Here is a 24,402-nt window from a genome sequence, read left to right as displayed (position 1 = left end):
AAAGCCCTGGCTGGGATGATTTAGTTGGTGTTTGTCCTGCTTTGAGCAGGGGGTTGGACTAGATGACCTCCTGAGGTCCCTTCCAACCCTGATATTCTATGATTCTTTGATTCTAGTAACTCTCACAGTGAAGCAGTGTAAAAGGGACCCCCAGGTTGGTGAACTGAGGGGTTCAGTTGTTCAGCAGTCCAGATTGTACTCTGGGTAATGTCATAGGTACCCAGCACTACTTCTCTTTACATTAGTTGTGAATAGGATCTCCCAGTACTTAGCGATTATCGGGACCTAGATGAAGAGCGTCTGATGAAAGCTGAACCCAGCAAAAATTTAAAATTTGTAAAATTTAAAAATCAAAGTATTGCCCAGTCAACCCAATAAAGAAAGCCAAGTGTCCAACAACAGAATCTGAAACTGAGTTAATCGCAAGGAAAACAGAGGTGATGTTTGTCAGAAAGAGAAAAGAAATGCACAGAATTTGCGCCTCTATTGAATATATCTGTGTCTCGATTGTTAAATAGGTGTTCCACTCATTCATGGTCTTCAGTGTTGAATATTTCAGATTATATCTAGTAATGAATTTCCATGTCCTGAAACAGCTCCAGTCAATATAGATGACAGCAGACTTTTGATTAAGTATTCAAGTTATTATGAGTGCCTCATGCTGATGTTCTGTCCTCTGCACTGGCTCCTCAATTAATAGAGTTTGATTCAAGATCTCTCTCATATTAACAGCCCTCTCAGGGACTAAACCCATTTGATAACAGGAATATTAACTGAAACATATAAAAATGGCTGAGTATTTGTGGAGAGCCAGTTTCAATTTCAGAATCACAAGTATTCATACCAGGAACCTGAGTCAAAGAGTTTTGAATGGTCCACTCGGGGAACAGAAGTATACTCTGCATACTATATAGCTCACCCTACCTGATCATTCTCGTTACAATGTGTATGGTAACACCCATTGTTTCATGTTCTCTGTGTATATAAATCTCCCCGCTGTATTTTCCACTGCATGCATCTGATGAAGTGAGCTGTAGCTCACGAAAGCTTATGCTCAAATAAATTTGTTAGTCTCTAAGGTGCCACAAGTCCTCCTTTTCTTTTTGCGGATACAGACTAACACGGCTGCTACTCTGAAATCTGCATATTATGTGATCTGCTTGTCATATCAAACATATCAAACATGATCTCACATCTACAGGTAGGCCATTTTCTAACTTAACTAAGGAGAAAATTAAGACAGCTTTAAATTACATTCTAGCTAAATCAATTCCTCCTGCTGCGTCAATTAGACACAACATTCTTTTTCACATCATGAGCTCTTGGTAAACAGCTGATGCTTACAGCCCCAGAGCTAACCATATTGCAGTGGTCAGTGAAGCAATTCTTGTATATGTATTTTGCAAAGCAGTTTAGGATCCTTTAGGATGAAAGCTGTGCTACATAAAAACAAGGTATTATACATAGAATTACAATGGATATTTGTTTGGTAGAGAGTAGATGGTATTTCTGGACTTATATTTCTCTTCTTTTATATCCACTTCCTTAGACTTTGTGTTTCCCACTCTCTGTAATTTGCATTCCACTGGCATCCTGCTGCTTTGTCACTGGACTGTGACTTGAACCATCATTCTTCTCCAGAATCACCTGGGGACTTCTTGCTGCAAGGCAATACAGGTAAAAATGGATGTAATGAAGCGCACTGAAAAATAAAAGAAAATATAAATATACACAGCTGACAAAGGAAATTATTTCTCCTATACAGTGCTGAATAAACCAACTACAAAGACAGAAAATCAAAAGACCCAGTGTTTTCATGATCTTTCAGTAGAGAAAACAGATGTCAGTTACCACAGGATCTGAAATGCAGTGCTAAGTGTACTTTGTTGATGAATGCGTTAATGAAAAATGCTCATCTGGCTATACAAATGCTTACATAACCTATACAGAGGTGATCCTGGCTATATGACTGAATAGAAAGTTCATTGGATCTGACACTCTCTCTTAAAAGCATCTCTGGATTTCATAGCTACCCAAAGGGGAAGCCCCAGAACTGCATGTCACCAGCAGTTGTCCACAGCCCAAGGAATTAGTCTCAATACACTATGCAAGTACCACAAAGTGGCTATTCAAGCCACTTGAATATAAGGTGAATAAATAAGTCATAATAAAAAAAACTGATTAAACTTTGATTTTACATAGCATTTTTTATCCAGGTATTTCAAAGCTCTTTATAAAGTAGAGTAAGCATTTTCCTAATATACAGTTGTGGAATTGGAGGCATAGAGAGATTAATAAGCAACTTACCCAACTGCATCAAGTAGGTAAATGACAGAACTGGCACTAGAATTGTGGTTTCCTGACTCCCAGCCAACTGCTCTTGCCACTACACAGTGGTGCCTCTCTCACAAACATGACTACTTAAAGAATTTTGCAACATAGAATATTGAAACTTAAATGCTTCCATATATTTTAATTGACTGCTTGTGTTTCCTTCTCTTTGTTGTTTCAATCTGCAAGTCTCTGGCTACCTATGCACCTTCTGAATTGACAAGACATTTAATAAGAATCAGCACCTCTTATTCCTCCTACTCACTGCCACTGCTGCTCCAAGTTTGCTTAGTACTATTCACAGTCAGCTCTATCCATGCATTTCTTGAACAGTTAGAGAAAGAAAACTTGAACCAATGCCACTCTACTTGAAGCCCAATGAAAACCACTACCAATTTTAACAAATTTGTACACTAATGAGTTCTGAAGGATGGCATTCTGTGTGTTCTAGTTCTTTGAGCATTTTGTGTACAAAGAAATCTTGCATTATACACTACAAAAGGCAAGTTTGACAGGAATGAGCCAAGTCAGTAAAGAGCTCTGGCAAGTATACAGCTGTTTCTAATACAGGACATCCTGATAGAATTTTGATGACATCTGCCAGCAAGGCAAGAAAAATTTAGAAATGCCTTTAACGAATCAAAGCCATATTGTCACTCAACTTTTTAACAGGTTTCAGAGTAGCAGCCGTGTTAGTCTGTATTCGCAAAAAGAAAAGGAGTACTTGTGGTACTCAAATAAATTGGTTAGTCTCTAAGAAGCCACAAGTACTCCTTTTCTTTCAACTTTTTAAATACATCATGGTCACTTCATCCACAGAAGTGTAGCCTCCATGTTAACTATACAGGTCTCTTACAACAATGCCTTTCATCTTCTCCTCAGGAGGCAATCAAGGTTTTTTTAATCACAAAGCCCTCTGAAGGGAAGCAGTCAGAATTCACAGCCTTTTAACAGATGAGCTCTACCTTAGGGAAGAAGGTTAGGGGAAAACATATGGATGTTGCTATTCTCAAAGCAGGACAGAACTATACCTCCATAATGTAAGGGAAGCTCCATTAATGCGGTTTCTGACCACCAGCAACAGCAAATGCCTGTGAGAGCCAATATTTACAGGATACTTTTACACAGACAGATTGTGTTTTTTAATTAAAACTAATTCAAAATAAAGTCACATGGACTACACACTTAATAAATTCTGTCTGCATGATGTTTTAAATCACAGTAGTCATCACGCAGTTCATTTAGACTGAATAATACATGTTGTATTGTTAAATAGAAATTGAGTATTGAAACAATCTTATTGAAAAAAGAAAAGGAGGACTTGTGGCACCTTAGAGACTAACCAATTTATTTGAGCATGAGCTTTCGTGAGCTACAGCTCACTTCATCGGATGCATGCTGTGGAAATCGCACAAGACATTTTATACACAGACACCATGAAACAATGCCTCCTCCCACCCCACTCTCCTGCTGGTAATAGCTTATCTAAAGTGATCATCAAGTTGGGCCATTTCCAGCACAAATCCAGGTTCTCTCACCCTCCGCCCTCCCACAAACAAACTCACTCTCTTGCTGGTAATAGCCCATCCAAAGTGACCACTGTCTTCACAATGCGTATGATAATCAATGTGGGCCATTTCCTGCAGAAATCCAGGTTCTCTCACCCCCTCACCCCCCTTCAAAAACCACACACACAAACTCACTCTCCTGCTGGTAATAGCCTATCCAAAGTGACCACTCTCCCTACAACTCTCCCAAAGGTTGTAGGGAGAGTGGTCACTTTGGATAGGCTATTACCAGCAGGAGAGTGAGTTTGTGTGTGTGGTTTTTGAAGGGGGGTGAGGGGGTGAGAGAACCTGGATTTCTGCAGGAAATGGCCCACATTGATTATCATACGCATTGTGAAGACAGTGGTCACTTTGGATGGGCTATTACCAGCAAGAGAGTGAGTTTGTTTGTGGGAGGGCGGAAGGTGAGAAAACCTGGATTTGTGCTGGAAATGGCCCAACTTGATGATCACTTTAGATAAGCTATTACCAGCAGGAGAGTGGGGTGGGAGGAGGCATTGTTTCATGGTGTCTGTGTATAAAATGTCTTGTGCGATTTCCACAGCATGCATCCGATGAAGTGAGCTGTAGCTCACGAAAGCTCATGCTCAAATAAATTGGTTAGTCTCTAAGGTGCCACAAGTCCTCCTTTTCTTTTTGCGAATACAGACTAACACGGCTGTTACTCTGAAACCAATCTTATTGAAGATTAACAACCATGTAATAACAGGTATTAAATTTGTCCTGAGAGTGCTTTTAAAGTGTCCCTAATATTATGGGTCCCTAATTTTGAGGCTGAGTGTAGCCCATTCTGCCGTGGTGCTGTGGGCTTGCAGTCTGTGCTGCTTTCTGACTGAATCCATTCTTCTCTCTCTTTTCAGATTACTATGATTTGTTTGTATTATGGTAGGCCCTCGAAGCCCCAACCAAACTTGTTTCCCATTACGCTCAGCACTGTACGTCTACACAGTATGTTAGAATAGAAGTAAAATGGTGTTATCACCACTGCGTACAACATTAGTGAGATCATTCCAGGAATATCATGTCCACAGTGCTTAATTTGTGCCAGGGCTGAGCCCTGTCACCTGTAGGCTCCACAGTTCATAGCCACAGCACCTCTGGGCTAGCCACATCAGTTATGAAAGTAAAAAAATTGCGTGAACCCCAGCACCTAATTGCTTGAGACCCAGAACCTCTTTCATTAAAAATTAAGCACAGCATGTCCAGTTGTGGTGTCCACACTAATGAGGATGTTGACAAATTGGAAAGCATTCAGAAGAGAGCTACAAGAATGATTTGTGGTCTGGAAAACCTGCTTTACAATGAGACCAAAGAAGCTCTCCCTATCTAGCTTGACCAAAAGAAAGTTATGTAGACTTGATCATAGTCTACAAGAACCTACCTAATAACATTTCTGATAGTAGAAAGTTCTTTAATTTAGCAGAAAAAGGCATAACAAGATCCACTAGCAGGAAACTGAAGTAGACAAATTCAGACTGGAAATACGGAGCACATTTTTAATAGTGACGGTAATTAACTACTGGAACAATTTACCTAGGTATATGGTAGATTCTTTGTCACCTGAAGTCTTTAAATCAGGATTGGATGTGTCTCATGTATAGGAACTGGGTAATATCCCTTTAAATAGCTTGTGAACCCTCTAGTGGAGCTCACTGTGTTCTATGGTTTAGAAATCAGCCAGAGCAGCAGTATAGATATCTAACTGAGGTCCTTAAAGCTTGAATATGTAACCATGAATAAAATATTAATGTGAGGCTAACTTTGTGCTTTTCTTGAAAAATTAATCTCAGTGTTTTGACCCAGAGGGAAATAAAATTGTTTATCTCTAGAATGCAGGAGTCTTAATTTACATGTTTAAAACTATAGTTAGAAGCATTTAGCTGAACTATTCCTCTTTCAAAATCAAATTTAATATACGTGTGGCAAATTGCCAGTACGATTATGATGGGTCCTGCACTTCCTCCTCTTGTGGGGGCGGGGTTCAGGGCACAGTTTCCTGCCCCTGAACTAGGGTATCCACTGTCCCACTAGTAACCCAGAGAAGGGTAGTGGAGAGGGAGGGACCCGGGCCCGCCCTCTACTGCGGGTCCCAGCCCAAGGGCCCTAGGGATAGTAGTAAACCACTTGAACTAGTGCTTCCTTCCCCTGGGCTACTTCCCTCTCCTGCTCTTCAGCTTGTGGGGCTTCCTGCCCTCTCTCTCTGCACAAGCCGGGTGTCTCTTTACCTAGGGTCTTGGTCTTCTAGCCAGCCATGGCACTTCTCCAAACTCTCCTCTACTTCAACTCCTTCAAACTGCTCTCTGCTCCGACTCCTTCCCCTGGCTGATTGAAGCAGGGGGGTTTTATCAGGTGACTAGCTTCAGGTGCTCTAATTGGCTTCAGGTGCTTTTAAGTAATCTACAGAAACCATTCTTCCCTCTATAGGGAATAAGGCTTCTCCTCATCCTGGGACTTCCATATCTCTCCTATATCACTCTCCTGCTGCCTTCCGGCCATGCTGTATCACATAGGTAATTCATCTAGCCCAGTGGATAGGGACTAACATCCCTTCTTCTCCATGACCCTCTTATGGGCCAGCAGTGTCCTCCTCCTGGCAATTTTCTTGTTAGGTTTCATCTCTCTCCTGGTTAACCCCAAACTTTCTACAGTCCTTCCTCATTGCACCTCTCTTGTCTTTTAAACATCCTGTTTTGGAGCTCAGAGCCCAATCAAGCTTTTCTACTTGAGAGAATTTTGAATGAAGAAAGATCCTGGGATTTAGGGGGGAGGAGAGAAGGGGTGCCTGTCCAAGCCAGAACACCAAATCTGCAAGGGTATGTCTACACTGAAATTAGACACCTGCAGCTGCCCCATGTCAGCTGACTCTGGCTCACAAGGCTCGGGCTAAGGGGCTGTTTAACTGAGGTGTAGAGGTTGTAGACCTCGCAAGGTTCTAGAGCAGAGGATCCAGAGCCCAAGTCAGAATGTCTACACTGCAATTAAACAGCCCCTTAGCCGAAGCCCCATGGGCCAGCGGGAGGGTTTTAATTGCAGTGTAGACATACCCCAAGAAGTAGGAATGAGGTACAGAGTGCCAGTCACACAACCTTTTGACACTTGTTTTCCATATGTTGGTTCATGGAGACTTCAGAGAAATGGCCATTCGTTACCTTATTTAGTGGTAAAGAGGGGCTGGAGGAGTTCCCATGGATCCAGAGGCTCGTTCACCTGCACATCTACCAATGTGATATATGCCATCATGTGCCAGCAATGCCCCTCTGCCATGTACATTGGTCAAACTGGACAGTCTCTACGTAAAAGAATAAATGGACACAAATCAGATGTGAAGAATTATAACATTCATAAACCAGTCGGAGAACACTTCAATCAATCTGGTCACTCGATTTCTGATCTAAAAGTGACTATTCTACAACAAAAAAACTTCGAAAACAGACTCCAACGAGAGACTGCTGAATTGGAATTAATTTGCAAATTGGATACAATTAACTTAGGCTTGAATAGAGACTGGGAGTGGTTGCGTCATTATACTAAGTAAAACTATTTCCCCTTGTTTATTCCTTCACCCCCTCCATCCCCCCACTGTTCCTCAGACATTCTTGTTAACTCCTGGAAATGTGCTGGAAATGGCCCACCTTGATTATCACTTCAAAAGGTTTTCATAGAATCATAGAATATCAGGGTTGGAAGGGACCTCAGGAGGTCATCTAGTCCAACCCCCTGCTCAAAGCAGGACTAACCCCCAATTAAACCTCCCCCCACCCCACTTTCCTGCTGGTAATAGCTCATCTTAAGTGATCACTCTCCTTACAATATGTATTTTTTCATGGTCTGTGTGTATATAAATCTCCTTACTGCATTTTCCACTTTATGCATCCGATGAAGTGAGCTGTAGCTCACGAAAGCTTATGCTCAGACAAATTGGTTAGTCTCTAAGGTGCCACAAGTACTCCTTTTCTTTTTGCGAATACAGACTAACGCGGCTGCTACTCTGAAACCTGCATACACTTGAAAACCAAAGGCACATTTTTGGTTACACGAGAGACCATTTTTGTGCCACTACAGTTACATAGCTGCTACAATAAACAGAAAATGAGAGTTGTTCCTAATCACGAGATGTGTTTTCTTATGTGAAAGATTTTTCAGTGCCAGGTTTTATATTGAAATTACATGAGTATATAATGAGGGAGTCATTTTCTTTTTCCCCAGCCCTAATATTCTAGCTGCTGCTCTGCACACCTCTCTAGGATACACCTAGAGGCCACTGGCAAAACATACTGTAATCCTAAACACATATTTATAAAAGAAGGTTAGCCTGATGTTTTGTGCTGCTTATTTTACATACAATCCATAGAACTGTGAACATATGCAATCTGTTTTAGGATAGACTACTTTTTAAAAAACACGTTGCCACATCACCTTTTCATCTAACACCTATTTTCAATTAGGCAGGATGGTTTGATGAAGCATTATCCCACATCCTTATCAGACATGGTTAAATATAAACATTTGAGGGGGTGTACTTCTGAAATCTTGTTTTATAAATAATTTGAAAATAAAACATCTTGTGTGCCTCCTTTAACAGCATTGCTAGCTATCACAATTTTATCACTAGTCTCACAGTATTTCGTGGTGGTCTTCAGAGATTGCATGCAAATCCCAGCTTTCATTTTAAAAAGTAATTAAGGTTCTAGCTTTCTTTGCTGTGGAGAAGAGCTTGAAAAGTGTGAACTGAGTGTACTCAAGTCTAAAGGATCAAAAAGTAGAAGGCGAACAAAGAACCTCAAATTTTGTTTATTTTAACTTTATTATTTTTAAGCCAATCTGATGATTTTTGACTCAGATGGTTTTTTGATGGTTTTTAAAGGCTTGGGGATAGCAATACTTCATTGATTACAGCATTCTGATAAGCATTGTCTCCTGAAATTTAAAATTCAGGGAAGAGATGAGAAATGCAGGAAAAGATGGGATAGATCTCATCACTAGGCAAGATGGGAGATAATATGAGTCGTATGTCAAGGCCGGGATGGGTGAACAGGTTTTGGGGGGAAAAATAAGAAATCTTTACCTATCTAGACTTGAACCTATACTGACTGTTGCATGAAATCCGTGCCCCTGCAACTCCTCCATTCATTTTCATTTTAATGAAAGTCTGTGCATTTTGTGGTTCCAAATGGAATAGGAAGGGATGAAATACCATAAGAAACACCAAGACCAGCTTCTCTTGTATTTATGGCTTGACATGAAGGAAGAAGTTCTGGCAGTCTTGCAAGAAAGTCTCTTCTTACAAAATCTCTAGGAACTTTTTCACACTTAGGAGGTGTGGATGTTTGGATAAGCATCCAGGGTTTGGGGTGCTTATCTGAATCAAATCCAACATGGCTCTTGAGGTTTTCTTATATATTCATACTTTCCCTTCACATACAGTTAATAGTGGGCACTGGGCAGACAATACAAATGCCTGTGTTTTAATCAAAGGTTCCAGCAAACTTTCCCATTAGTCTCTGATAAACTCTGAGTTCAAGGTGCATGTTTACTTGCAGAAGGAATTTTTATCAGGAGTGTCTCATTTGTTCCCATAACCAAAAATCTTTTCGATAGCAAAGGAAGATGGCAAAAGTTTATATCAAGCTTCACACTGTAAATGCATTTAAAGTATAGCACCAAGTTCAGCTTCTAAAATCTGGTGATGGGGGTTGGGCTGAAAACTTTGAAAAGGGATAAATGGTTATTCCCACCTGGCAAAGTTTGTTTGTTTGAATTCTTGTCATTTTGTGCAATAAGATCCAGGCTAAGGGCTTGGCTACACTTACATTTTATAGTGCTCTAGCTTGCTAGCTCAGGGGTGTGAAAAATCATCCCCTGAGCGCAGCAAGTCAGAGCGCTTTAAAGCGCTAGTGTAAACAGGCTCCAAGCGCTGGAAGCCGTGCTCCCAGAGCTCGGAGCTAAGCCCCTCATGGAAGTGGATTACCAGGAGCACTGGGAGAGCTCTCTCCCAGCACTCGCGAGCGATCACACTCGCACTTCAAAGTGCTGCTGAGGGAGCGTAGAAATGCAGTAGATCTAATCTACCTGGATGTCAGTAAGGCATTTGATACAGATCCACATGAAAAATTATTAGTTAAACTGTAGAAGATGGGGATTAAGATGAGAACTGAAAGGTAAATAAGGAACTGGTTGAAGGGAAGACTACAACGGGTCATACTGAAAAGTGAACTCTCAGGCTAGACTAGAGGAAGGTAGTGGAATTCCTCAGGGATCAGTCTTGGGACCACCTTATTTAACATTTTTATTACTGACCGTGGCACAAGAAGTGGGAGTGTGCTAATAAAATTTGCAGATCACACAAAGTTGGGTGGTAATGTCAATACTGAGGAGGACCGGAATACCATATAAGAAGATTTGGGTGACCTTGTAAACTGAAGTAATACAAATGGGATGATATTTAATAGTGCAAAGTGCAAGGTCATGCATTTAGGACTAATAACAAGAATTTTTGCTATAAGCTGGGGACTTTTCAGTTGTAAGTGACAGTGGAGAAGAAAGAGGTGGGGGTATTACCTGATCACAGGATGATCATGAGCCATCAATGGGATGTGGCCATGACAAGGCTAATGCATTCCTGAGGTGCATAAGGCGAGGTATTTCCAGTGGAGCTAGGGAAGTGTTAGTACCATTATACAAGGCACTGGTGAGACCTCACCTGGAATACTGTGTGCAATTCTGGTCTCCCATGTTTAAGGGCTAGTCTACACTGGCAACACTAAAGTGCTGCCGCGGCAGCGCTTTAATGTGCCTTGTGTGGTCACGGCGCAGTGCTGGGAGAGCACTAAAAAAAAACACCTCCCAGCACTGGGGCACTGTTTACACTGTTTTTTCATATCCCTGAGCGAGAAAGTTGCAGCGCTGTTAATTGCCAGTGCAGACAAGCCCTAAGAAAGATGAATTTAGATTGGAACAGGTACAGAGAAGAGTTACTCCCTTCTGAGGAACGGAAACCCTATCTGATGAGAAGAAACTCAAAGAACTTGGTTTGTTTAGTCTAACCAATAGAAGGCGGAGGGGAGATATGATTACTCTGTATAAATACATCAGAGGGATAAATACCAGGGAGGTAGAGAAGTTATTTATGTTAAGCATCAATGTGCACCCCAGAACAAATACATATAAACTGGCCATCAACAAGTTTAGGGTTGAAATTAGGTGAAGGTTTCTAACCATCAGAGGAGTGAAGCTCTGGAACAGCCTCCCAGGGGAGCAGTGGGGGCAAAAACCTAACTGGCTTCAAGACTGAGCTTGATAAGTTTATGGATTGAGATGGTATGATGGGACTTCCTACAATGGTGTGTGGCCATCGGTGACTGCCTGTAGCAAAAATCCCCAATGACTGGAGATGGGACACTAGATGGAGAGGGCTCTGAGTTACTACAGAGAATTTTTTCCTAGATATCTGCCTGGTGGGTCTTGCCCAAATGCTCAGGGTCTAACTGATTGCTATATTTGGGGTCAGGAAGGAGTTTTCCCCCTGGTCAGATTGGCAGAGACCGTGGGGGTTTTTCGCCTTCATCTGCAGAATGGGGCAGTGGTCACTTACAGGTTTAAACTAGTGTAAATGGTGAATTCTCTGTAACTTGAAGCCTTTATGCTATGATTTGAGGACTTCAGGACAACCAGAGGTTACGGGTCTATTACAGGAGCGGGTGGACGAGGTTCTGTCGCCTGCAATGTACAGGAAGTCAGACTAGATGATCACGATGGTCCCTTCTGACTTTAGTAAAAGTATCTGAGTAAGAATATACATTACAATTTTAAACCTAATCAGGGTCCCATAAGTGACTTGCCACAACATGTCAGAACTTGTTAGCATTAGAGCTGAGTGGGTCTAATATTTATTTATTTTCTTTCTTGATATAGGAATTAGATACAATGGTCTTGTCAGATAAAACACTAGAGTTTTCAGTTGCCTAAGTAGCCCCTGGAATCACGGGCAAAGTCCATCCCCCTCCCCACCAATCTGAAATGGTGCTCCTGTGGGCAGGCAAAGAATTTGTCTCACACACACACACAGCCCTGTTGGCCTGACTGGAGCCGCTCTCTCCAAATATAGAAGTCAAACTATGCCTACGCAGGTGATTTGTCCGTTTATAAATCAAAAATTCTTAGTGCCAAGTGTTAACAAGTGTTTCATCCACAACATCAGTGAAAGTATGCATGCACAGCAGAGAACATCCTCTACAGCTGCATGGCTTTTGTCAGTTTCCTTCCATCTTCTTTGAGAAACTAGATAAACTTGTTTCTAAGTTAAGCAGAGAGAATGTCAAAATTAATCATCTGAAATGGGGCTAGGAGCTAGCATTAGTAACATAGAACTCATAACTATTGTTAATTGTTCCAGTTTAACAACTTTTTCTGGCAGGGAATAAATTCATATTTTCTTTATTAATAACATACTGGTAATTTGTATTTTCATTCCAAATGATCAACAGTAATATAAACCTGACTCTTATAAATGAAACAATTTAACAGTGTTCTATACTTCGCACTTTGTCTTACTATTAAAGGTAATAGCCTAAATTTGTGATGTGATAATGGAAAGACCTCGTTTAGCATGTCTAACCCTATGGAGAAATATTTTATCCAGTTAATGAAAGAAGAGTGGCATTACTCTCAGTAAAAAGTGCAAACAAGCTGTTTAGTACCTCATTATCAAATTAGTGAAAAGCTTTTTGGCTAATAACCAAAACACTGAGAACTATAAAAATTGCTATACCAAAGTTCTAAATGCAGATGTTTGTATGTTTTACAATTGGATCTATAAATCCAAATAAGACCTTTGTTTAGGATGCCCCCCAATAACTATCGAATTTATATTTCACACAATTTCCACAGTTTTCTGTAAAACACAAATGCATACAATAGTTAAAAAACAACAGAACAATCCTGGCCAAATGCATTCATTCAGAGCCATGTAGTACTAACTGGTTTCAATGCGAATGCCCAGCAGGAACAGGAGGTCAATTTGATCCCTCAGAATTTGTCTTTACAATTCAACTGCCACTGCAGAAGTCAATGCCAAAATAAAATTTATTTATCTCTATAATCAATAAAATACTATATAGATATAGATAGATATAACAACTAAGCTATTTAGAGAATGAATAAGGAAAGGACCACAAGGATCATCTAGTCTAGTGGTTCTCAACCTTTCCAGACTACTGGACCCCTTTCAGGAGTCTGATTTGTCTTGCGTACCCCCAAGTATCACCTCACTTAAAAACTACTTGTTTACAAAATGAGACACAAAAAACCAAAGTGTCTATTACTGAGCACACTATTACTGAAAAATTGCTTACTTTCTCATTTTTACCATATCATTATAAAGTAAATCATTTGGAATATAAATATTGTACTTACATTTCAGTGTACAGTGTATATAGAGCAGTATAAACAAGTCATTGTCTGTATGAAATTTTAGTTTGTACTGACTTCGCTAATGCTTTTTATGTCGTCTGTTGTAAAACTAGGCAAATCTCTAGATGAGTTGAGGTAGCCCCTGGAAGACCTCTGCGTACCCCTGGTTGAGAACCACTGATCTAGTCTAACCCCTTGCCAAGATACAGGATTGGTTTTGTCCAAACTATCCAGGACAGATGGCTATCCAGCCTCCTTTTGAAAACCTCCAGTGAATGAGCTTCCACAACCTCCCTAGACAGTCTGTTCCATTGTCCTACTGTCCTTTCAGTGAGGAAGTTTTTCCTGAGAGTTAATCTAAATCTGCTATGCTGTAGTTTGAATCCATTGCCTTTTGTCCTGCCCTCTGTGGCAAGAGAGAACAACTTTTCTCCATCTTTTTCATGGCAGCCTTTCAATTATTTGAAGACTACTATCATGTCCCCCCTTAATCTCCTCTTTTCTGAACTAAACATACCCAGTTCCTTCAGCCTTTGCTCATATGGCTTGCATTCCATCCCTTTGATCATCTTTGTCACTCACCTCTGGATCCTTTCCCTACATCCTTTCTATACATGGTGACCAAACTTTGTGTGGGGGGGGGCGGAGGGTGAGAAAACCTGGATTTGTGCTGGAAATGGCCCAACTTGATTATCATACACATTGTAATGAGAGTGATCACTTTAGATAAGCTATTACCAGCAGGAGACTGGGGTGGGAGGAGGTATTGTTTCATGGTCTCTGTGTATATAATGTCTTCTGCAGTTTCCACAGTATGCATCCGATGAAGTGAGCTGTAGCTCATGAAAGCTTATGCTCAAATAAATTGGTTAGTCTCTAAGGTGCCACAAGTACTCCTTTTCTTTTTGCGAATACAGACTAACACGGCTGTTACTCTGAAACCTGTCATACCATTAATAGTTACTCTTTGTTTGTGGTTGTTTAACCAAGTATGTATATCCACTTAACAGTAGTTCCACCAAGCCTGCATTTCTCCAGATTCCTTATCAGAATGTCATGTGGGACTGTGTCAAAAGCCTTGCTGAAGTCCAGATATATTATGTCCACCACATTCCCCTTATCCACCAAGCCAGTTACCCAGTCAAAGAAGGAAATCAAGCTGGTTTGGCATGATTTGTTCTTGGCTGCTACCTTCATCCTCCAGGTATTCGCAAATTGAGTGTTTTATAAATGAAATTGGGGGCGTGCTTCAACCCCCATTATAGTCAGTGAAAAGATTCTCAATGACTATAATAGGTATTGAATCAGGCTGTTGGTGAATTTAATATATATATATAGACAGGTTGGAACAAAGCCCCAAATTATCAACCTTCTGTTTTATTAGTAGCCAATGAAGCTCAATACAGGGAAATTTATTAAACTGAAAAAGAAGACCAGAAAAGTGGTCTAGCTGCTGACTTTTCCAATAATTATATGCAGATAGCAAGTTAAAGACACCAACATTTATGACATATTCTGTAATGGAAGTACGATTTGGATTCATGTGATTAAATTAGGTGTCCAAATAAATCTTAGAATCTTTTAATTTAATGAGCATGTCCCTGAAGCCATAGGAATTGCATAGTTAAGGGAAACAACTTCAAATGCACAAGAATTATTTTAAGGAAAAAGAACTATTATAAATTCAGGATTTCCCAGTGCAATACTTTCAATATCAATAATTTATTCCATAACTAATGGATCAATGAATTCAGTTTGAAAACACTGAAATCATAGTAGCTGTAAATAATGAAAGTCTGCCCACGTGTTATCTGCATCATTATGGCACTGCAAACCATTAGCTGGTACAATACTTTCCCCAACAACAAACAGCTTTATGCAGACTGAAATCAGACCCATAGTGGAACACTAAGAAATACTGTTCTCCTAGAATACTGTTCTCCTTCCCTTCCCCTGCGGTGGGAGCTTGTCACAGTGCATTATTTCAGATCAAGGAAATTCATGGCTAGTATTAAATAGCAAGATAACTGAAGACTGGTTGTGATGGGATCCCCAGGGTACAGCCTGGAACCCTGGGACCACAAGTAGATCTCCAGGTGAGACTTTCTCTATCAGCTTTGTAGTTTTAAATGTTACAGTAGTTTCATTGTACTAGAGAGAAGTCCAAGAAGTTTGAGTGCAGATGTGCATTTCCCCTATCTTCGGAGGTGTTTGTATTCAGGTTATGTTTCAGATCCAGTCCAGAAACAGGCCAAAGATGGTAAATTTGGCTGTAATTTAAAAGTTACCTCAGATTCAGGGAGGGTTCAAATCCAAAGTTCCAGTTTAAGCCCATTTCTGCTTGGTCGCAAGCAGCAATGCCTTAGGTGTGCCACTTGGAATTGGGCACTGGTTGATCTAATAGTTCTTGCTAGCACATCACTTAGGTTCTGAAGATGAAGAAAAGCATACTTGGGGATTGCTTGCTCAAGCAATTCTGATTTGATAGCACTGTGTCTGATGTCTGTGATACTGTCATGACTGGATTGTGGGCAGTGAAATCAAGTAGTCAGAGCAGGAGTCAGGCTGAATTGGGTACCAGTGCTTCAGGGTCCAAGATTGGCCAGAGGGCAAACCAAGAGTCAGGCATCAGTAGGCTGGCAGGGTCTGGTTACCGGGAAGTCAGAGTCCAAGATAGGCTGGAGCTTAAACCAACAGCCAGGCACCAGGAGCCAGGCAGGGTCAGAAGCCGGAGTCTGGGATCTCACACACACATGGTCTGGACCAAGGAAGGCAAGCATTCAGTCTGTATTATTGCTCAGACAACTCCCTGTCATGGCTTCCCAGCTTAAGTACCAGTGCCAGCCAATCAGTGGGCTGTGAGGAGTTGCCATTCAGGTCCTGCTGCGTGGTTCTTCCTGCTGGACCCACACTCACAGTGTCCTCCCACAAAGGCCCAGACCAAGCCTCCTGTGGAAGTGTCAGCAGCACAGAAACCTCATGGTCCCAGGTTCTTACATGTACCACTGGAGTAAAAATCAAAGAGAATTCCATTTTGATTACCTGTATTTTATTTTTCACTTTAACTATTAAGACACTTTGGTTCAATTTGTCTCATGGTACAAAGGAGAGTCACAAATCAATTAAGCTTTTTTATTTAGTCCCACTATTTTTCACAGGGCAAGCAGTCATTTTTTTTATTATTATTCTGAAACCTAACTGTAACAAGTTACATGTCACCAAACTATTTAACTGTTGATCATTTTAGCAGACAAAACCAACTGATGTGTTTATCCACTGTTGCTTGAAAGGGGAGTGATGCCTTGGAGCAGCTGGCTGATGTCAAGGATTGAAGAAGTCAGAGTAAATTTTAAAACTCTCCAAAATTCATATTTGTCATATAATATCAATATAAGCATCATGGCAGTTCCAATTTCTGCAGAATCTAAGCTCTTTTCTACCACTTATAGTTAGATCAGTAACTTCACAAACATCAATTGAGTGATGAAAAACAAATGTAAAGTTGTCTCCTTGAGTCCTCAGACAGCATAAAGCAATTATTGTAAAAAAGAGGAAAACTGCATTCATTCATCTCAATTAGATGTTAACACTTAAAGGGACTTTTTTTTTAAAAAAAGTCACATTTTGAAGGTTTTTTTTTTTAAAAAAACTTACTTGTTACAAGTAACACCCAAGATTAACATGACAAAGAACAGAAAATGTTTTCTGTATATTTTTCCAGTTTATAAAGGGCATGCGGCAGCATTTTGTTTATAGTCAGTTTCACTGTTTCCCTGGTAGAGTCAGTCATTTTCATTTATTTGTGTGATTCTTTCACACAGCAATAGGAAGAGGAAAAATGTTTGAATTAATAGGAAAAAATATTTTTAAAAATACAAAAAATTGGCAGAAGGATGTAAGTTTAGCACCTGAAACTATCTAAACCATTTCTTGAAATTTGACCCGCTCAGTGACAACACTTTAAGGAACAAATTTTCAAGTAATTTAGGTGAGCATCTGTACATCTAATTTGCACAATTACCATAACTGTGTGCATAAATCAAGTAACTGCAAGCCCAAATAAACAAAAGGCAGAAACAGCAGAGGTCCTAGAAGTATCTAGTATAGTTTTCCTCACTGAGTGATTCAAAACGCAACAATAACTTTACCAGTCAAAAGATTTGTTACTATATATGGGACACATTCTACTTTGGTCTTTGCATAAACTTCCCATTGTTTCCAGTGAAAGGTCCACACTAACTAATATCCACTAGTTTGAAAGTTTTTATTGGTACTTCCCATATAGGAGACATCCCTTTAAAATACAAAGCCCTAACTTTATAAATCTGGCCCAGGGATCTTAATTAAATAAGTAATTTGACCCTCTAGACAGAAGGAGGTTTGGCACCCCCCATTTTAGATCATCCAATCATTCCCCCAGAAAATGATAGCCAGAAAAGTTTAAAATAGCTAAATTACCATGATAAGCTGTTCAGAGCAGGTACTGTCTCTCTCTTCCTATAGACCTGGATAGCATTCAGCACAATTGGGGTCCCTGTTCTGATTAAAGTCTCTCAGTGTTACTGTAATAGCAGGTTTCAGAGTAGCAGCCGTGTTAGTCTGTATTCGCAAAAAGAAAAGGAGGACTTGTGGCACCTTAGAGACTAACCAATTTATTTGAGCATTAGCTTTCGTGAGCTACAGCTCACTTCATTGGATGCATGCATCCTGTCTGTGTGTCTTTTTGTAACTTAAGGTTTTGCCTAGAGGGATTCTCTATGTTTTGAATCTAATTACCCTGTAAGGTATTTACCATCCTGATTTTACAGAGGTGATTCTCTTTATTGTTACTTTTTTTTTACTGTTACTTCTATTAAAATTCTTCTTTTCAAGAACTGAATGCTTTTTTTCATTGTTCTTAAGATCCAAGGGCTTGGGTCTGTGGTCACCTATGCAAATTGGTGAGGATTTTTACCAAACCTTCCCCAGGAAGTGGGGTGCAAGGGTTGGGAGAATTTTGGGGGGAAGGACGTTTCCAAACAACGCTTTCCTAATAAAAATAAACCCAGATAAACGTTTGGTGGTAGCAGTGGAAGTCCAAGGGCAAAGGGTAAAATAGTTTGTACCCTGGGGAAGTTCTAACCTAAGCTGGTAAAAGTAAGCTTAGGAGATTTTCATGCAGGTCCCCATAGCTGTACCCTAGAGTTCAGAGTGGGGAAGGAACCTTGTGAGCTGGAGCTCACGAAAGCTTATCTCAAATAAATTGGTTAGTCTCTAAGGTGCCACAAGTCCTCCTTTTCTTTTTACTGTAATACCAATAATTCATAATTTATGCAGCATTCTAAATATAGGTAAATTATATATCCATCTGTGCAGCCACATAACACCAAAATACATGGGACCCTACCTATAATTTACTTAAGATGTCCCAGCTGAATGATAGATTCAGACATCACAGTGAAATGGCTGTATATTACAAAAACTGAGGAGCAGCTGAATTAGCCCAGCTGCATTGTTTTCTAATGTGATTTTTCAATCTGAAAATAAAAGTGGTAAACCACGTCTATAAGATTGCAAGCACATCTGTTTTTTAGTATCATATTAAACTTTTAAAATAATGGGACTCATACTATCCAGTGATAGACACTATGAAATTAAATATATGCATCTTTCTTAGTCTAATGTACCCAAACAGCGACGTGTATGCTTTACCTGAGTAAAATGCTGTTATTCATAAGCATAATTTGTTTCTTTTTATTCAGTCTAACACTCCTCTCAATCAAGCAAGAATATTAGTTTAGTTCAGGGGTTCTCAAACTTCATTGCAGCACGACCCCCTTCTGACAACAAAAATTACTACATGACCCCAAGATGGGGGACTCAAGCCTGAGCCAGCCCGAGGCCCGCTGCTCCAGAGGGAGGGGGGCAAAGCCAAAGCCTGAGCCCCACCATACCAGGCAGGGGGACCAAAGATGGGGGGCCTGTAACCTGAGCTCCGCCACCCAGGGCTGAAGCCCTCAGGCTTCAGTTTCGGCCCCAGGCGGTGGGGCTTGGGCTTCAGCCGCAGGCCCCAGCAAGTCTAATGCCAGCCCTGGTGACAGCCCTATTATCTATATATTACATGTTAACATTAATAAGTTAACAAAGACCCTTCAACTAAATCTTTCCTTCATTTCAAAGCTCTAAAATTTCCATAAAGGATCTAAAGTTTTAATTTTCTCATTACCTTTTACAAGAGAATAGTTAACAAAATCTTTACCATCTTTTAGCATTGCAACCTGAAAATCCCTTACCTTTCTTTTCATCTTCAGTGATGCCTCTGAATGATCTCATGCAGTACTTGGCTTATATCTGTCCTTTAAAAATTGCCTGTGGAGCAGGAAGGCTGAAACTTGATAAGATGTTAAAATTCCTGGCCTTTGTGAAGTTAAAAGGTGCTCTCTCTTTTCCAAAACATACTGCTAATGTTGTTTGGGGAAGAATACACGTAATGGAAATTACAGAGATGTAGTCAGCGATAGTAGCAATATGGTATAGAAGCATTTTCCTATCAACAAGAAAAAGCGATTTTAGCATGGCATGGACTGAAGCCTTCCACAGTTTACGAAACCAGTTAGAGTTTTCACTCACTCCTGTCTTAGCACAACCAGAAATAAAACAGATAACAAAACCTTAAACAACATAAGCCCTGTGCTTTGTCATCTGACCAATTTGTGCTTTGTGAGGACTGAAGAGAGAAGGATCCAATCATATCCTACTTCTGACATTCACCATACCATTCTAAATTAGAACTTTTGAGGATCAGAACCAAAAGTAACATACAAATATTGGGCCTGAAGCTGCTCCAAGTCGCATAATTTCCTTTGGCTTCAAGCATAGCAGGATTTTGGACCTGCTTCTTAGATCAAAGAGATATATTTTGACTGGGGCACAAAAACACTAAGAAGTTTAGATTTGGACACAGCAAATTAGAGCCTTCAGTGCTCCTGGGATTTTGTGTGTGTGTGTACATGTACACAAACACAGGCTATGCAGGGCCCAGAAACATGTCTGAATAAAACAAAGCCCTGCACTGAAGGGACTCAAGTGGTTTTCTCAGCCCTCCCCCACTAAAAACAAAACCATCTGGAATAGTCCAGTGGTGTGGACCCCTCTGTTGCACATCACACAAAATTACAAAAAGTTTCCTTGCTTACAGCCATTTAAGCTTCATCATATATTTATTGCTTAACACAATGTCAAAGTTTACATTTGAACTGTGATTAAAGATTTTATAGAGTAGGAATCTTTGATTCAACAGTAGGATTTGATATACACAGACTTGTGGCTCTTTTTGATAGTGATGCAAATAAATATTGTGGCAAAACCATGGTTATCTAGGAAATAGGGAACAAATAATTTTTAAAAGGTCAAAGCTGATTCAAAGCTTTATTCAGAACTAAATAACCTCCCAGGTTAAGGTTTCAGAGTAGCAGCCGTGTTAGTCTGTATTCGTAAAAAGAAAAGGAGTACTTGTGGCACCTTAGAGACTAACCAATTTATTTGAGCATAAGCTTTCGTGAGCTACAGCTCACTTCATAGGATGCACATCCGATGAAGTGAGCTGTAGCTCACGAAAGCTTAGCTCAAATAAATTGGTTAGTCTCTAAGGTGCCACAAGTACTCCTTTTCTCCCAGGTTAAGTGGCAGTACTTAAGAACTTGCCTTACTTTTTGTTTCTTCAGAGGAGAGCTCAGTTTGCAATAAAATATGCACATTCACAACAAGGTGAGGACATTAAGGAAAGAAATGAACAAACAGTAGGCAAATTGTTAGCTCTTTAGAGTGGATGGAGTAGTTTTACTGAAAATGCTTTAGTTTAAAAATCAGAGGAGCTGGAGGTTTACAAAGCAATACCAGCCTTGGTCTCTCTAACATGTACTTAACATTTTAAATTGGTACTTTGTATTTGTACAGCTGTCCTCATTACTTCCTCATTGAAGTTTGCAGCCCCACAGCTGCTTATCACTGAAGAATAAAATGAAGCTGAATTCTGTTGCACTCCTTGTCCTCAGTAAAGTGAATGGGAATTTTAGCATTGCTTCCGCTCTACCACTCAGAAGGTTTCTTAGATGGCATATTTCAGCACACACTTCTCCCATGGAACCCGTCCAGATTGACCGCAGCCAAGAGGATTTAGGATCAGATCCTCATATGCCCTGAGCACTTTTAAGGAGCTGGAGGAAGGGTAGAACGATTTTCAGGTGAAAACATGCCTGTTACTGTCACCATCCATATGCTCATTTCAGGACACCCAGAGAGAAAGAGCCAGTAGTGACATCTCTCATAGAAAGATAAGAGGAGAACTTGATCAGATCCAGGCCCTTGAACATTCGAACTGTGAGAGCTATTGAGGGCTGCAGGGAAGAACCCAAAAAGTTTGTGAAAGTTTTTTGTGTACAACCAAACTTTTGGGCACTTACCCAAGACTGAATTGAACCATTTGAGATTTAACAATCTGCCCATCTTTAAATGTGAATAGCAAGACCAAGAATAAATGGAATATTAGCCTCATAAATGAATGGAAAGAAAATTAAAAGCCAATGCACTGCCCATTAAAAGGGTGACTATCTTTTTATTAACAGAAACGGTGGTGTTGGGGTTTCAGTAATTCACTCAGAGCAGGAGAAGCAATTGCAGCCTGGGGATGATTACATCTAGCAAGGTAGTAATCGTTCCTTTCAAAGCCTTTCACTAAAGAGCATAGCAATAGGATGAGTCAGCTTACTCTTCAATGGCAAATATGATTACGGAGTTCTTAATGTTAATGTTGTTATTCAGGCAGATCAATTTTATTCAGAACACCAGATCAGTAGATATGGAGGATACATTTTATTCAAATTCAACCCATACACAGACCAAAGTAGAGTAAATTTCTATGGACAGAATAAGTTAGGCAGTAGCTTACACACTATTGCCTCTTTGCAGTTAGTATGCTTTCTGGATGCAGGGGCTTCAAGAACAGCTTAGAGTTAGGGAAAGCCATGTCCAAGAGCGAATGGAAGTTAACAGCGCAGACAGCAGTGTGGAATCAAGAGACCTGTGTATAAAAATGCCTTGTCTCCAGAGGATCTGGGCCCCAAGCGACTTCATGAGATGAGAGAGATGAGGTGCCAGTCTTTGTCCAGCCAGGGGAATTCAGAGGAAACATCACATTAAACCTCTGTTTCCATGTCGTTGTGAAAGTCATTCCTGCACAGAGATGTCCTCAGTTTTCACTCTGTCTGTACTCAAGCAAAACTCCTGTTGGCTTCACTTGCCAAAGTACAGACACTGGGGAAACTGATTAAAGACCTCAGAACTGGCCCACTATCAGGCCATGTACCTCAAAGATATATGTACTATCCCCTCCTGATGTTTTAGTCTACACTTGCTGGCAAGGTAATCAGTTGAACGTGTAACCTGCCGTTCATTATGGCAACTGGCATCTTGTAACTATGAGATTTGAGAGAAAGATCTCCTGAGGTGATGGGATGGGAGGACGAAACATACAGATTTAAACAACACACTATTAACACTTCTATAGCACTTTTCAACCCCAGCTCTCTCAGCACTTTACAAAGATGGGCAAGCATAGTTATCCCCTATTTTTCAGATGGGGGAACAGGGCCAGAGAGGTAAAACAACATTCACAGAGTAAATTAGTGGCAGTGCAGGAAGTAGTACCCATTAATACAATGAGGAATTTTAAATTCAGACACACCACTGTAAATATGTTTCTATTTATCTTACTCTTGAGAAGTGGTCAAGCAATTGTTTGCAGCTTTAACATGTATTAAATATTCACTTGCTGTGGAAAATCTACTCACCAGCCAGGGGGAATAGAAAGAAAAGGAAAACATGGCTTATTGTTTCTTTTATCTCAATAGCTATTCTTCATTGCTAGCAACAGCAATTTCTTAGAACATTACAAAATGCAGATAAAATCTCTAACATGACATGTTAAGAAACAACATTTCAGCAATCTCACCTTGCATTCCAATCTGTAAAATTACTTGGGCTGCAGGAAGCAATAGTCTCTAGCAATTTGAATTAAAGCCTAAAACTGAAAGCTGCACTTTAAAGATTTTTTTTCACTTGAGTTTTTGTTTCTGTAAGAGAACATGGAATTGACTTCTACGTATCATTAATTTATAAGGTAAATATAACCTTGCATTACAGCAAACCCATAGGCCTATACACTGCCCTCAATCTGTGGCAAAACTTCCTCTGACAAGAAGTCAGGAAGCATTTGTGCAGAGAGAGCGTATATTATGGGATGCGTAGTGTGGAGAACTGGGAAGTATCAATTTCATTTTGTATGAATATTGTTGTGACGTTCCACTCTGGTGTTATCCGGACTGGTGATCTGCTAGGTAACTCCAATCCTTGACTCTGGGAGCCAGGCTTACCCTGCACTGCTGTGAGAACCCCCACTCCTGGGCTGTTCATGCACAGCCTCTGGCATGTAAGCTGCTCCTTGGATTGTGCAACTGAATGACACTAGCCAATATCTCCGGTCCCAGACACAACCCTAGGAACCTCCATCTTGCAGTGTCCAGTTATGCCCGCTGGACACTGCAAGCTTATATGAGTTCGTCAGTTTAACAAAGAAATTGATATGTACCAGGCTTGTTATCCAAAGGGGCGTCTCTGACATCCTTCAAACCAAACACACTGCTTCAGGTAGAATAAACAAACAGATTTATTAACCATAAAGGTAGATTTTAAGTGATTATAAATCAAAGCATAACAAGTCAGATTGGTGAAATGAAATAAAAGCAAAATGCATTCTAAGTTGATCTTAACACTTTTGGTGCCTTTACAAACTTAGATGCTTCTTACCACACGCTGGTGTGTTGCTGTTCAGCCTGGCTCTCCCTTTTAATCAGTGCTTCAGTCACTTAAGGTGGTGTCTGTAGATGTAGGCGGAAGAGAGAGAGCATGGCAAACGTCTCTCCCTTTTATCATGTTCTTTCTTCCCTCTTGGCTTTGCCCCCTCCCTTCAGAGTCAGGTGAGCATTACCTCATCGCAGTCCCAAACTGACCAAAGGAAGAGGGGTGACTCCCTCGAGAGTCTAACAGATTCTTTAATTAT

The sequence above is a fragment of the Chelonia mydas genome, chromosome 2 (genome assembly GCF_015237465.2).
Source record: "Chelonia mydas isolate rCheMyd1 chromosome 2, rCheMyd1.pri.v2, whole genome shotgun sequence".
Classification (NCBI taxonomy): Eukaryota; Metazoa; Chordata; order Testudines; family Cheloniidae; genus Chelonia; species Chelonia mydas.
The sequence above is the reverse complement of the archived record's forward strand: the minus strand, read 5'-3'. Positions refer to the sequence as shown.